At 43.1% G+C, this 13,449-nt stretch overlaps 1 protein-coding gene across 1 annotated transcript in view; it reads left to right on the top strand.

The window, feature by feature from the left end:
* The window catches only part of AFF3 (AF4/FMR2 family member 3), a 333,963-nt gene that overhangs the window by 258,372 nt on the left and 62,142 nt on the right, over positions 1 to 13,449 (top strand). The gene's annotated exons all lie outside the window — the stretch shown is intronic.

The raw sequence follows: 13,449 nt of genomic DNA, 5'->3' as shown, positions 1-13,449 counted from the left end.
CCGCCCCCCGCCTCCCTGGGAATAAGCGGTAATTGACTCTGGAAGCCAGCTCAGGCCAGGATTTCTCCAGAGCAGAGCCTGTCACTTAGGCTGAATTATATGTTGTGCATGGATGAATAACATTTCTCTCTGCTCAGAGGCTAAGACCGCCAAAATTATCGACCTTCCCTCCCCAGGTTTACAAACACCATTTTGTTTAGAATCTTGCCCTCCCCTTAAGGAAAAATAACTCAAGTGAAATGTATGGCATGGAGGTGAAATCGCTGGCATGGCTGTAGGGCACACAAGTGTCTGCTGTAACTGGGACTAATGCAAAATATAAAGCGTGTTCAGATTCAGCATTATGCCCCTCTCTCCGGTGGTGTGAAGGCTCACCCCCAAGGCAAAGCAGCTTTTGCATTTGGTGGGGGCGACGCCGTGACCAAAGAAAATCTTTTACTTTTTTTTCTCAGCATCCTTCCCAGTGGCTGAATGAGGAACATTCCTGCAGAACTGCCTGTGGAGGGAGTTAACAAGCCCCAAACCCCGCAGTGTGCTTTCTGTCTTCCCTAGAACCAGAAGTGGTGTGATGGATAGATGGTCTGTAGCACACAGGAGATGGTGAGGGAGCTGGGCACATCGTGCCCTTGTCCTCAGGGCAAAAGGGATGAAATGCTGCCCATCACACCTCAGATTTAGTATTTATGATCAGATACTCCCCTCTCTGTCCCTATAAGCATGCCCAGAGACTAAAGCTTTCCCACTGGCTCTCCAAGTGTTCAGCTGTCAGGGCACCCAGCCACCCGTAGCCTCACTGCAGCAAGCAAACAGGAGGGCAGGGGGCCAAAAACCCGTGCTGTGATGGCAGCTTCTGTCTGGTCTTGGCTAAAGTAAGGACGTCTGTGATACTGCTGCTTGTTACTTGTGTCCCAGTAGCAACTAAGAACTCCCAGTCACGCACCAGCACTTCCCAGCACCAAGGGAGACAGCAGCTTAAATAAACCTCTTAGTAATTTTGTCTAATATTTTGTTCGGAAAATACTCTCCGGACGTTCTTGTTGCAGTTTTTGCTTTCAGGCTCTGTTAAAATGGTAATGGTTAGCTAAACTGAAAAAGGAAAGAGAAAAAAGGAGAGAGGTTTTTAAACCTGTAGCCACTGATTTCTTTAGTGTATTGCTCTCAGTCTTGTTTTCAGAATGACACAGTAACCCCCAGCAGATTTATGTGCAAACACAAAGATTAGTGACCCAGAAGCCTGAGTAACACAGCTTTTCTGCTTGCAGAAGACAGGTTGCTCTGCACATGCACTGACTGTTTTGTCAGGAAAGATGCACTGGCCCCATTAGTTTTTCACTCTCTCATGAAAACCCCTCAGTGTTTATACAGCACAGCTTGGTTTTAATTTTATTGTGCTTTTCAGTAAAGTGGTCTAACTATACAGACTGCTCAGTTTCTGGGACAGAGAAGAGTAAGAACTTAAGTTACATACCTTAATGGTATAGAGCTAGAATATCTTCAGTTGTCACATATCCACTGCCTGAACAGCTTTCAAATGAAGAAAAATGTCTGTAACTAAAATATTCAGTGTGTTCTGTTGTTATTTAAGAGTAAGCAGGGTGGTTAAGCCAGGTCTTAACCTGCTTAATCCTGCTGAGCTAAATAGATTTTATTATTGACTCCTGTGGTCCCAGAACTCTGACCTTAAGGCTGATGTTAAAGGCTAATTTTTTGCAGTCTGTTTTACTAATCCAGAAGCACTTGCTTGCTGGATCCATTTGCAATGGAGTATGTCCAGCTGTAAATTACAGCTGTTTGTAATCATACCCGAACACAACACTCATTATTATTCTTTTGTTCTTTTTAGACTGAAAAGCCCACCATGAGGGAGACTGCACAGTGCTTAATCCACACATTAAATTTAGTCACAGCTCATACTCATGTGAAAGATAAGATTTTCCATGAAGTAAAGATTTACAGTGGTCCTAGGGCATTTTTATTCTCCAAGCTGCTCTTATTTTTTCGTGCTGTGGTGTAGGCCAAGTGGGTCTGCTGCAGAGTTTTGAAAGATCAGAGGAAAGCGCTCTACCACCTCTGAATTTCCCCTCCTGACATAACAGAGGAAAGATAGCTCACTCACCACAGTGCTTGGGTGGTACTTACATTTAACTCATAATTGTAGTCTATTCTCCTTTCTGTGTTATTAGGCTGGAGGATGCAGGCAGATGCTTTGGCCATAGGAACCTCGGTGTGGGCATGTAGGCTCAAGGGAGAGCAGCAGCCATATGGCAGTGCTGGCAAGCCTGCCTGGCCCAGCTGATGGGGCCTGTAAAGAGCCCAGCTCACTAGCTTCACCTCAGCACCTGATTAATATGTACATGGCGTCCAGTTCTGAACGATTAAGTACAGGGTGTGATAAACCTCTTTGATTTACCATCTCGGGCTCTGGATAACAAGGTGTCTCAACATTACCATCCATTTGGCAGTGTGGACGAGCCCCTTTCACGATGGCTGTTGAGTTACACACTCTGCCTGTGCTTTGGGTCCACCTTTTTGTCAGGCAGAAGGGATAGTACTTTGCATTTTCAAGTGACCATGACTTGTCTGTCCATATTTGAGCCCAGTTAGGACACTGAAATGCAGGCTGTCGCCAGGCATGAGCTGGTTTTCCCTAATGGGTCTGACCAGTCATACTTAAGACCCCAAGGGGCAAACAGATATTCCCTGTCATCCTCTGGAGTGGTGAAGGGTTTGGGGAGCTGAGCAGTGGGTTGTACGAAGCAGCTGAGCCCCACATCTGTATGAAGAGAGGTTATAAGCAGAGGTGATGCTGCACTGTCTCTTGTGTTGTGTGCACACATTGAGCACTCAGATGTGAAAAAATTGAATGGAAAATTGAATGGAAAAGGTTGACCTGGGACAATCTAGTTCATTCCCCTGATCCTGTAATCAGTCATGGGATCAGTGGTTAGTCCAGTGGGATCTTCAGCATGGGTCTTCTTTGGACAAAACCATGTTGGGATTCACTATTTGTGCTTCGAGGCTTGGATAGGGATTGCCTGTAAAGTATTAAGGCAACAATAAGAGGCAATTTAGGCTTTTAATAGACCACTTAAAGCAGGGAAGGCAGCTGTCCAAGCAGCCTTAAAACTTTCACTGCACCAAGCCAAAGATTTCTTGTCCTCGAGTACCTGCTAGAGCTGTGATCAAGCAAAGCAGTTAAACTCCTGACACATTAAATTAAGTAAAAAGTTGAGTGGCAGCTAGCAAAATTATCACGTGCTCTGTGCCACTCACATACTTATGTTTGTGTTGGACTGAGTTTTTTGCTAACATCACCTTTCACACTGTGAGAGCCCTTCACATCAGAAGCTCCACAGTCAGCTGTGGTATCAGCCGTGACTCAGCTCGCTGGTGGCCCAGAAAGGTGACATGTGACAGGTCTGGGCAATTGGTGGCAGGAGGAAGGGAGCCTTGGCTGGGGGGAGCTGGTCTGGGTCCCAGCAGAGAATGAGGGAACTGAGATCATGGGCTCTGCAGGAGACAAAGTTTGGCTGGAAAAGTGTGTGCAGGCATGGGGTTCCCTGTCCCAGAATAAAAAAACCACAGAGCTCTCATAGTGTTAGCGCGTTGCTTAAAATTTCTGGATTATCTTTGTGAGGAAAAAGAGAATACCTCCAACATTCATCATTTATGCTTTTACATGAAAGCTTAGCTGTTTGGAAATGCTGGTGTCCCATGGTAGCAGACATCTAGCATGGTACAGGGTCTCAAAGGGCGACTGCTGCTAGAAATGGTCTGGAGTTCCTCAGCCCTCCTAGCTTGAGATCTTGGAGGATGAAGTCTAATGATACATATTTTTATACAGGACACTATTTCTTGTATTGGAGACTGTTGTGAATTAGTGAAAAGGGGCTTTAAAAAAGAACCTGTGTGGAAGGCTTGGAGTGAAAATGAATAGATATCTCTGGAAAACTGGGAATCATTTCCCTTTATTTAACTTGTGAGCAAGGTCTGTAGCACTCATCTGTTTGCTATTGGATGTTTTCCCATACCTTGACTGTTGCTGGTGTTTGTTTAGAGTTGTTCTGCCATAGCACTAGAGATGTAATTGCAGCACTGTGCGAGCAGGTGAAGCAGAGCTGCCCCAGGGCATTGTAATGATTTGGGGCCCTAGCTAGTGATACTAAATACTGAAATTTCATTGGTATTTAGAGAAAAAAAAATTAAGATGTATTTTTACTTCAAGTAAGTGGTAGTGTTCTGCTATCATGACAGCCAAACATTTTGCACCTCCCCATGCATTCTCAATGGCTCCCCAAAGATACCTGAGGGGAGACAATCAGTTCTACTTCCCAGAAACATTTGCATTTTGAAAAAATATACAGCTGCTGAGAGAAAAGTCTGACTAGTAACCTCTCATTTATTTTCTTTGGCTTGCTAGGTTTTTTAAAGAATCAGTGTGTGGATAATTACAGAATTAAAGTGGAGGGGAAGAGTGACAAGGTACAGTCTGTGGTTTTTCACATATTAGCAAGGAGAAAGCAGGTCCCATTGCAGGCTGGCAGCATGAAGAATATGCAAAGTGCTATTGGGAAGAAGAGTGTATGTGTGTGCAGCATATGAAGTGCCTCAGCATATGATTAACCTCACTGGGTATGTAGTAAATAGTAGATAGCTGTGATCAAAAAAGTATTCCTGTGATTTATCAAACTGAGCAACTCTGCATTTTGCAGTGAAGCAGGAGGTCAATCCTGAAATCTAGGGCAAGTGGAGCAATAGGAAATTGCAGGGACTTAGAAGTTAATCATACCGTTGGACTGCTTCCATCTGCTTTTGAAAGACAGAGTCAGTATAGTGCTAGCGAGGATGCTTCACGGCAACAGATCAGGAATTAATTTTTTCAGCAAATCTTCAGCTATCATTTGCGGTAACACAGGCTTATAAAAATGTAATTTAATTTCTTGGGAATAAATCACACAGGACAAGAAGTGTGAGAATGTTTTTTTAATGTGTATCTGAGGGGAAAAAAAATGGGAAAAAAAAAAAAGAAAAGGAGTGAGGGTAGGAGAAACAGCAAAAATTGAGAGGAAACAAACATTAACGGTATGAAGCCTGGAAGGCATAAATGGCTGTCTGGTTAAATTGTGCAGGTAATTGTCTTTGAAAAATCAGTTTTCAGTTGGGAAACTTCTACATTTTTATAACCCTTGGAGGCATAATCTTGTCTAACCTGTCTGTCCATCTTCATCAGCGTGGGTCAAAGGAGCACTGACTTTAAGTATTGTTGAGCTGATGCCATGAACACCACTCCCATATATCATGAGTACATAGCTATGGGCAGTGAATTTGTTAATGAATTCTGTGTTTTCCTTATTATTGATATTACTTACGATATTTCATTGAGACTTGGACATTATGCTCCCTTTGGGCAATGACATTCCCCCTTGGCTATGAACATGTTGTAAAACAAAGGGGATTTTAACCTTGATAGTAACTTCAGTAGCTGAACCTTGCTTTATTGGGAGAGGTAGGAGGACAGTTAGCTGATGACATTGTGCCTTTTTCACTTTCTTCCTTCAGCAGTGGGATAAGAGAATAGAGAGCCCTGTACTATGAGTGACGCATTGAGCTATTTTTAGTGCTATGCTGCAAAAGTGAAATCTTATAAATACATTTGTACCTATTTCCTGGCAGCCTGAAGAAAGAGAGCTCAGGTTTACACAGCACCAATAAGCAGGAAACAGGGGACCACGCTGTTTCCACAAATCACCAAACTTTCACTACCACCTTATTTCAAGAAAAGCTGCAAATTGGTAGCAAGCAGCAGCATCCCAACCTCGTTCAATCAGAGGACGTTCGCTTGGGACTTTGGGCCCCTGTGTGTTTGTGAATCATGTGCAAGCTGTAGCTCAGGGCGTCTCCAGAGCGGCTGCAGCAACACAAAGGAGAAATTTCGGTTCCCTTTCAGTGAGCCAGCAGTGCCTGCAGCAGATAGGAGGAGGTTCCCCCCTTCAAGCTTTAATCGCTCAGTAATCAGCCAGGCACAGCAGGGTGTTCTGGCATCAGCTCCGTGGATGACACGCTCTCTCCAGTCTTTTTTTCATGCCTGTCACAAAGGTGGTTTAGAAATCCCGGCTGAACTTCTGGGTTTGCCTTCATCGCTGGATAAGCTATCTGCCTACTTAATTTTTTATTTTTAGTTTCAAGAGCTTTTTCTCCGTGCACTTGGTGTTGCTCTGACCATGGCCAACAACCGAGGAAAAAAAGGGGAGCCCTGGTTTGCCTGGGGCAAAGCAGGAGTGTTCTGCAGGAAACCTGTCCCATGGAAGTGCTGTGCTTGTGCTCAAGGTGGGCAAGGAGCTCCTCTGAACAGCTTTTTCATGTGGCACCAGTGGTGGTAACACAGGGTCTATACCTTGGCTGGCCCTTTGTTCTTTGAGGGGTGAAGAGGACACTGTACAGAAACAAAACCCTGGCGGATTTCTTTGCAGGCAAAAATAAGGTGTGTACAAAGGAAGAGGTGCCCTGGCATTTCCCCATGGGGATAAGAGTGTGTCTGAATCCAGCAGGAGATGTTCCTGCCAGATCATACTGTTGTGTGCTGAGATACTTTGCTCTCCCATGAAGTCCCATCCAAGAGTCTTTTTTTTCATGACTGCCTCAATTTTGATGTATCTTGCAGGAAAGCTTTTATCCTTTCCTCTGCACTAGCAAAAGGGTTGGATTCATTCTGTCATCGAGGAAGGGTTCACACTGTTGTAGGTTTCTTGCTTTTCAGTGAAAGAAAATGTGTGATCTTTGAACAGGCTGGGTTTCCTCCCAGAGAAAAACTGGAACATTTGTAAAATCAGACAGAGCTCTTAGGGTAGAAGAGCAGCTTCTCATTATATCTATTTTCTATATGGCAGTTTGAAGGCACAGCAGCAGTCCACTAGGATTCTGTAGCTCAGTGTGATCCACCAAGTCTCATACAAATGCTTTTTGTTGATAATTAACACAGCTGAAGGGTTTCAGGCATGTCTGGTAATACCTCTAGAGAAGTCTTTGGCTAATAAAGCCTTGGAAAAGTCTCACATCCAGAACCTTCTATAGGAAGGATCCAGTTCACAAAACTGTTTTCCTTTCTTTCCTTCCAGACTCCTGTTCCTTTGACAACAGTTTCATCTTCCTAGCCTATTAGAAAGAATCAGTGTATGCAGGTCATCTTTTGTCTACCTAAGTTTTCAAGAAAAAAAAAAAAAACTACCATGTTTAAGTCTCTTGAGAACCATCATCTACATCTGTAACCAAATTCCTATTGAAGTCTTGAGAGGATACTCTTCCACAGCCCTGTTACAGATCCCAGTCACTCTTATTCCAAGAATCCTGGAGATACTAGGGATTGCAAAAGTCTCTTCCTATCCAAGGAATTGTTTCTTTTCTTTCTCCTAGAAAAAAAAAAAAAATCCTTTCTTTCTCTGCAGTGCATTGAAGTCTCAGTACTGAAGCAAGGAGACATTTGGAGAACTTTGATGCCCTGAAGAGATGCCAAATTAGGGACTTCACCCCTCAGTCCTGGTATACCTAAAAGCCAAATTAAAACCACTGGGAGTTTTTGGCGAGCAATGCTTGTTATACCTAACTGTAGGGCTTGAGCTGGTTAAAGAGGAATACTTTTTTCATGCATATGAAAAGTCTTTCATTCAGTCATGAGGAAAAGGAGGTAAGCTTATACACTTTTCTGCGACCACTTACAATCTGACTTTGCTTTCAAACCTTTTGGTTTACCCAAACAGTGGCAGCGGGGAGCATTTTTTCATGGAAAATATGAAAAAAGAAAAATTACAAATTTCTGGCTTAGGTTTATTGAGATTTTTTTGTTCTGCATGAAATCAAATCTTAAATCATGTAGTTGCTTTTAACCTTTTGAGTCCCACAGCAATGTTCTTTGTGGTTCATCAGTGACTTTGATCAGTGTACGGTAGCAATGATTCTACTCTACACTGTCTCCATTCTGTTCTAAATTTCAGTGAACAGATTTTTACCTATACAAATGGAAATAGCTTCACTGATTTCGGTGGCTCACCCACGAAAGATTTGACCTTAACACTTTGGAAATATTTCCAGCTTCTAAAAATCACAGCCCTGCCTATTTGCACTTGCAAAATTGCACAAGTGAGTTGTTTTAAGGGAACACACCTGGCATTCAGTTCAGACATCAAGATCTGCTTACTGTTCCACTTCAGCTCAGCCTGACTATCTACCAGCTCCCCTGACACCCTCACTGGCAACCTGATGAGTAAGGCTGAAGGCAAGGTACCCAGCCTCTGAACTACTGGAGCATTTTTTCATGTAAATCAAGTCCCCAAATCCCAAATGGTTCTATTTCCAAACTTGTAAGATTTTTTTTTTTGTTCAGTCACCATTCCCAGTAGGTCTATCTGGTGGCATTTTCTTTAGAAATGATCAGAACAAATAGTTTCTGCTTTATTTTTTGTTATTATTGCTTTCTTTTGGGGTTCTGTTTCATGGGGAACTTCAGAATTGAAAAGCTTTGTTGCAAACTGGAATGGCATGAAATTTCAAAATCCTCCTTCCAAATGGAAGACATTCCTTCTCTCAAGTACTCTATTTATAGCAGACTGCCCTTTCAGCAGTCAGAGAGGGGCCAGATCATATCAAGACAGTGTGCTCTCATGTGTTTTTAACTTAGATGTAAAATTAGGTCTGGCTTGAACGTAGGTGTAAAGAGTTTAAGTTCAGACATTACATTTTTATAACCTGAAAATGGTGTCATTTTGGGAAGCGGAAATAAATAGAAATTACTTAAATTAAATGAGGTATTTTTCCATGGGGTATGATTTAAATGAGACACATGCTATCTTCAATGCAGTCTGCAATCTTATAGCATCTTAGCAAAAAAAATTATTTCTTTTAAAGATAGGTATTTTACACCTAATGAAATTTATTTTGCATACCAGTGTATCTTCAGAATTAGATATTGCTATAAAGATTTTAAAAGTCTTTTTCATTCTTGACTGAGTCACATAACTTTTCTTCATACTGAGACTGCCTCTCGCAAGCACATTCACACAAAAGAGAATAGACCCTTCTCTGTGAAAATCTAGCAGCCAAATAATTCACAAATAGCTCTAACTTATTATTTACTGGCATAATCAAACATAACTGCTCTAAATGAACAGTTTGTCAAATAAAAAAATGGGGGAGCAGGGTTAAAGAATCTCATGACTCTGATTTACACAACGGATAAATATCACCCCAGAAAAGTCATAGAGACCTGCCAAGTAAATTTCTTGCTTTGCTATGATCCTTTGAGATACTTTAATATGCTTCTGTGAGGATCTGCTCTGGCAATGGCATCTCATGTAACCGGGGAGGCCTGTGTTGTTTCTGAACATGAGCCAGCAGTGTGCCCAGGTAGCCAAGAAGGCCAATGGCATCCTGGCCTGTATCAGGAACAGAGTGGCCAGCAGGTCCAAGGAAGGGATTCTGCCCCTGTACTCAGCCCTGGTGAGGCCACACCTCGAGTACTGTGTCCAGTTCTGGGCCCCTCAGTTCAGGAAGGATATCGAGGTCCTGGAGCGGGTCCAAAGGAGGGCAACCAGGCTGGTGAAGGGACTCGAGCACAGACCCTGTAAGGAGAGGCTGAGGGAGCTGGGGCTGTTCAGCCTGGAGAAGAGGAGGCTCAGAGGAGACCTCATCACTCTCTACAACTACCTGAAAGGAGGGGGTAGCCAGGGGGGGTTGGTCTCTTTTCCCAGGCAACTCTCAGCAAGACAAGAGGGCATGGTCTTAAGTTGTGCCAGGGGAGGTTTAGGTTGGATATTAGAAAGAATTTCTTTACTGAGAGGGTGATCAGACATCGGAATGGGCTGCCCAGGGAAGTAGTGGATTCTCCATCCCTGGAGATATTTAAAAAGAGACTGGATGTGGCACTCAGTGCCATGGTCTGGTAACTGCAGCGGTAGTGGATCAAGGGTTAGACTTGATGATCTCTGAGATCCCTTCCAACCCAGCCAATTCTATGATTCTATGATACCCAGACAGGTGATGGCTGCTGATGGGGCAGGCACTGGTGGGGGGACAGCTAGTGCCTGGTTCCCAGCAGCCCTTGGATTGCCATTCCCATCTTCCTTTTCTGCCTTCCTACAGACCTTAAGAGAGAAAAGAGGACACAGAGCTTCTATCTCAAGCCTCTTACCCTACTTTGCACTAGATATCTACAATTTTGGCTCTCCATGTTTACCAGAGGGCTTCTGATGCCACTTGCCATTTGCTTGCCCAATATGCCCTTTCCCCATTCTTCAAAACCACCCTGACCCCAGCAGGGTGCCTGGAACTGGGATCCCCATCTCCCACCAATCTCTTTCAGCTGCCCCCAGTCTCAGAGCTACACCAGCTTGCAGTGTCATGAGTGAAGCCTGGGAGAGGCTACCCGAGCACCACCAAACTTTGATGTGTCCCCCATCATTGGGAGGGGACAGCCTATCTTCCTGCTTCACAGGAGACACTGCCCTGGTGTGTGTGTGGGGGGGCAATCTGTTGTCTCATTTGTAGCTCCAGAGACCCCAGTGTGCTGTTCTGGCACATGGTGGGATGTAGCCCATTTGGGCAGCACCTGGGGGGCTGGCACTGCCACTCATCCAACCAGGGCTGTCCCTCAGCTGCCTGCCTCAGAGCAGGGTGACCACACCATCTGCCAGGCACCAGGGATTTCTGCCTGAACCTTGAGTCTCCTCCATTCAGTTCCCTGCAATAACCATCACTCTTCCCTGCTAATAATGCCCTCAAATACTGATTTACTGAAGCCACTTATTTTAAGGTCGTGATGTCTCTTTTTCTAAAATTTAATAAGCTTCATTCTGACCATGTGGAGCTAGAGTGGGTTTGTAAATATTTGTATCTTCAGTATTATTCCTTTGATAGAAGACACTAGGACAATATTTCCCACATTAAAAGGGCTCTTGGGAAGGGTTTAGGAACTCTGGCCAGGCAAAAATAGTTGCCTGAAGGAAAAGGAAAAACCTTGGAGAATTACCAGACTCTTTTTTTTAAATTTTGAGACAAATAGACTTTTCAAACTTTGCCCTGAAAAGAGATCTGGTCATGACCTACAATAAATCTCATATGGCCATTTAAAACCTCACAGCGTTCTGGTTAAACAGCATTGCACCAGACAAAACCTCCAGGGCATGGGGACATTGCTGCAGTTTTTCCCTTTCAAGCTTGTATATTGTCCCCATAACATATTGCCAGTGTTCACAGGACCAAATGAGACTGTGGCCTTTCTTTAATGTATTCAGAGCTCTTGTGTCAGGAGCCTGTGAGGTCAACGGGAAAACATGGAATGAAATCTCAGCTGAGTGTTGGTCTTTCCCAGGCTTCCTGGCAATCTCCAACTTCTCACTCTATTGTTTTCCCTTAATAAGACAGAGTTTGTCATCTGCTCAATAGAAAAAAAAATAAAATAGCTAAAAGAGCTAAGAGTCAGAAAATGAGCAGTTTTGTAAAAACCTGGCAGATTCCCAGTCTGCTGAACATAATAACCAAGCACACTTATTTTTTCCAATTTGAAATTTTTTTGGTGCAAACTCCCCTCATGCAAAAACCTCTCATGACTTGTGGGAAGAGCTGCAGTGTACAGAAAAGTGCTGGGCTTCTGATATGAAAGCTGTTGCCTACATTTTTGAAATAGGGATATTGAAAGATGGAGCTCTCAGAAAGACCTTATTTGAGGCTCCTCCAGCTGTTGGATTACCTTCATCTTTTCTCCTCCTTCTGAAGGGATTCACAGCACAGCACTGCTCTGTTAAAGATGAAGAAGAAAGCAACAACAGAAAAATCTGTTGTGCAAACCCAGACAGTAAGACCTAAATACTCCTCTGAGATTATCACTCTCTAATTGATACAGAGATGTACTGTGACCTCTGGTTCAACTTCAATTTTTATACCATTTTCTGTATTAGCATGTTATCTGCTAGTCAGCTGCCACCAAATTTTAACCTCTGACTGCTGACATTTTCTAAATATTGTGTAAAAATATATGTATTTTCCTAAATAATTATAAGAGATTTAATGCTGGTGGAAAATGCCAGGTTTACACCTTATGATCCAGAAATTTCTCACTTAATGTTGCAAGGATATCTGCCTCCCTCATGAGGCCTTGCATTATCCCCATGCATATTCTTTATGTTTATAGCCAAAAATCACTGTTAAAGCAGACGAGTGCCTTAGCAGTTGATGCACTTAGCTAATCTGAGCCAACACCACATTATTTTCTAAGACATGTATTTTATTCTTTCCTCCCATTTGGTCAAAACACAGCATTATCCATTTATTAGGATTACAAGAGCCCTGACAAATTTCTGCCATTGGCCACTATTCATTGCTGTCCTCCTGTGTAAGGTCTCCCAGGTTGGTTAGATCAGGCAATTACAGCAGAGTTACCCTACTCAAATTATTACGGTTGGTTTTACAGATGAAAGTCTGGCATCACTGTGGAGTAGCAGTAAATTGGGGGTCTGTTTTAAATTGTTCATATGTCAGTGATTTACCACATAAGCCTTTTAAATATGTTACAGTAAACAATGAATAACTCTCTGGTTAAATGAGGGAACGTATGGCAAATTAAATTCCCACTGCCCCACCTGGAGAAGACATGCTAGAGTGCCACAACACACTTCTTGGCTGCTTTGGAGCTGAAAACCACAGGGATATCATGCACCAGTGTTCAGCTGTTGAGGTGGGAGGTTGGCTTGAAAAGCCTGGTAACTGCAGACATCTTAGCTGCATGGACCTGCCAGCCACTCCTCCAGTCAAGCCAAGAGCTGCAAGGATGAAGAAGAGGTGAAACAGGCAGGTAGTCTGGACAGTATAAAAAGGATGAGTATAAAAAGGTAAAATCTGGAGGGAGAAAATATGAGCCTCTGTTAAATTCTATGCTGCATTTTATTAAGGCCATACCATGCCCAAAAAAATAGGTTTTGTGATCCTATTTTCAGGTTGTGATAGGCTGCAGTTTGACTGAGTCAAAGCTTAGCTTATGTGAATGGTTAGGGCAGTCACAGGAACTTTCTGCACCTGTGCTGAAAAAATAATTACCCCCCAAAGTCCCACTTCTCTCTTTTTTTTCTTTCAGAAGTGATGCCCAACTCACATGACAGCTGCAGTTCTAAAATTAACAATACATGTTTCCAATGCTGGGGTATAAACAGGAATTGCTCAGTTAGGAAACAATTGTCCTGGGTTTGTCTCACACCCAGTAAAGATCTTTTTAAAGATCTTTAAAGATTGCAACCTCAAGATTTGTTTGGGGTTTTTTAAGTGTAATTGCTAACTAAGACAGCACTTTATTAGCTTTGTTTTAATCCTGGTACCATCTTGTAGGGGTAGAATTTTTTATTTGCTTGCAGGGATGCATGGCTAGGAAGTATCTTATTTAAATGATGTACATCTTTGGTTGACATGATT

This window comes from Calypte anna, chromosome 1, assembly GCF_003957555.1.
Source record: "Calypte anna isolate BGI_N300 chromosome 1, bCalAnn1_v1.p, whole genome shotgun sequence".
Classification (NCBI taxonomy): domain Eukaryota; kingdom Metazoa; phylum Chordata; class Aves; order Apodiformes; family Trochilidae; genus Calypte; species Calypte anna.
This window is presented reverse-complemented; position numbering and strand designations above follow the sequence as displayed.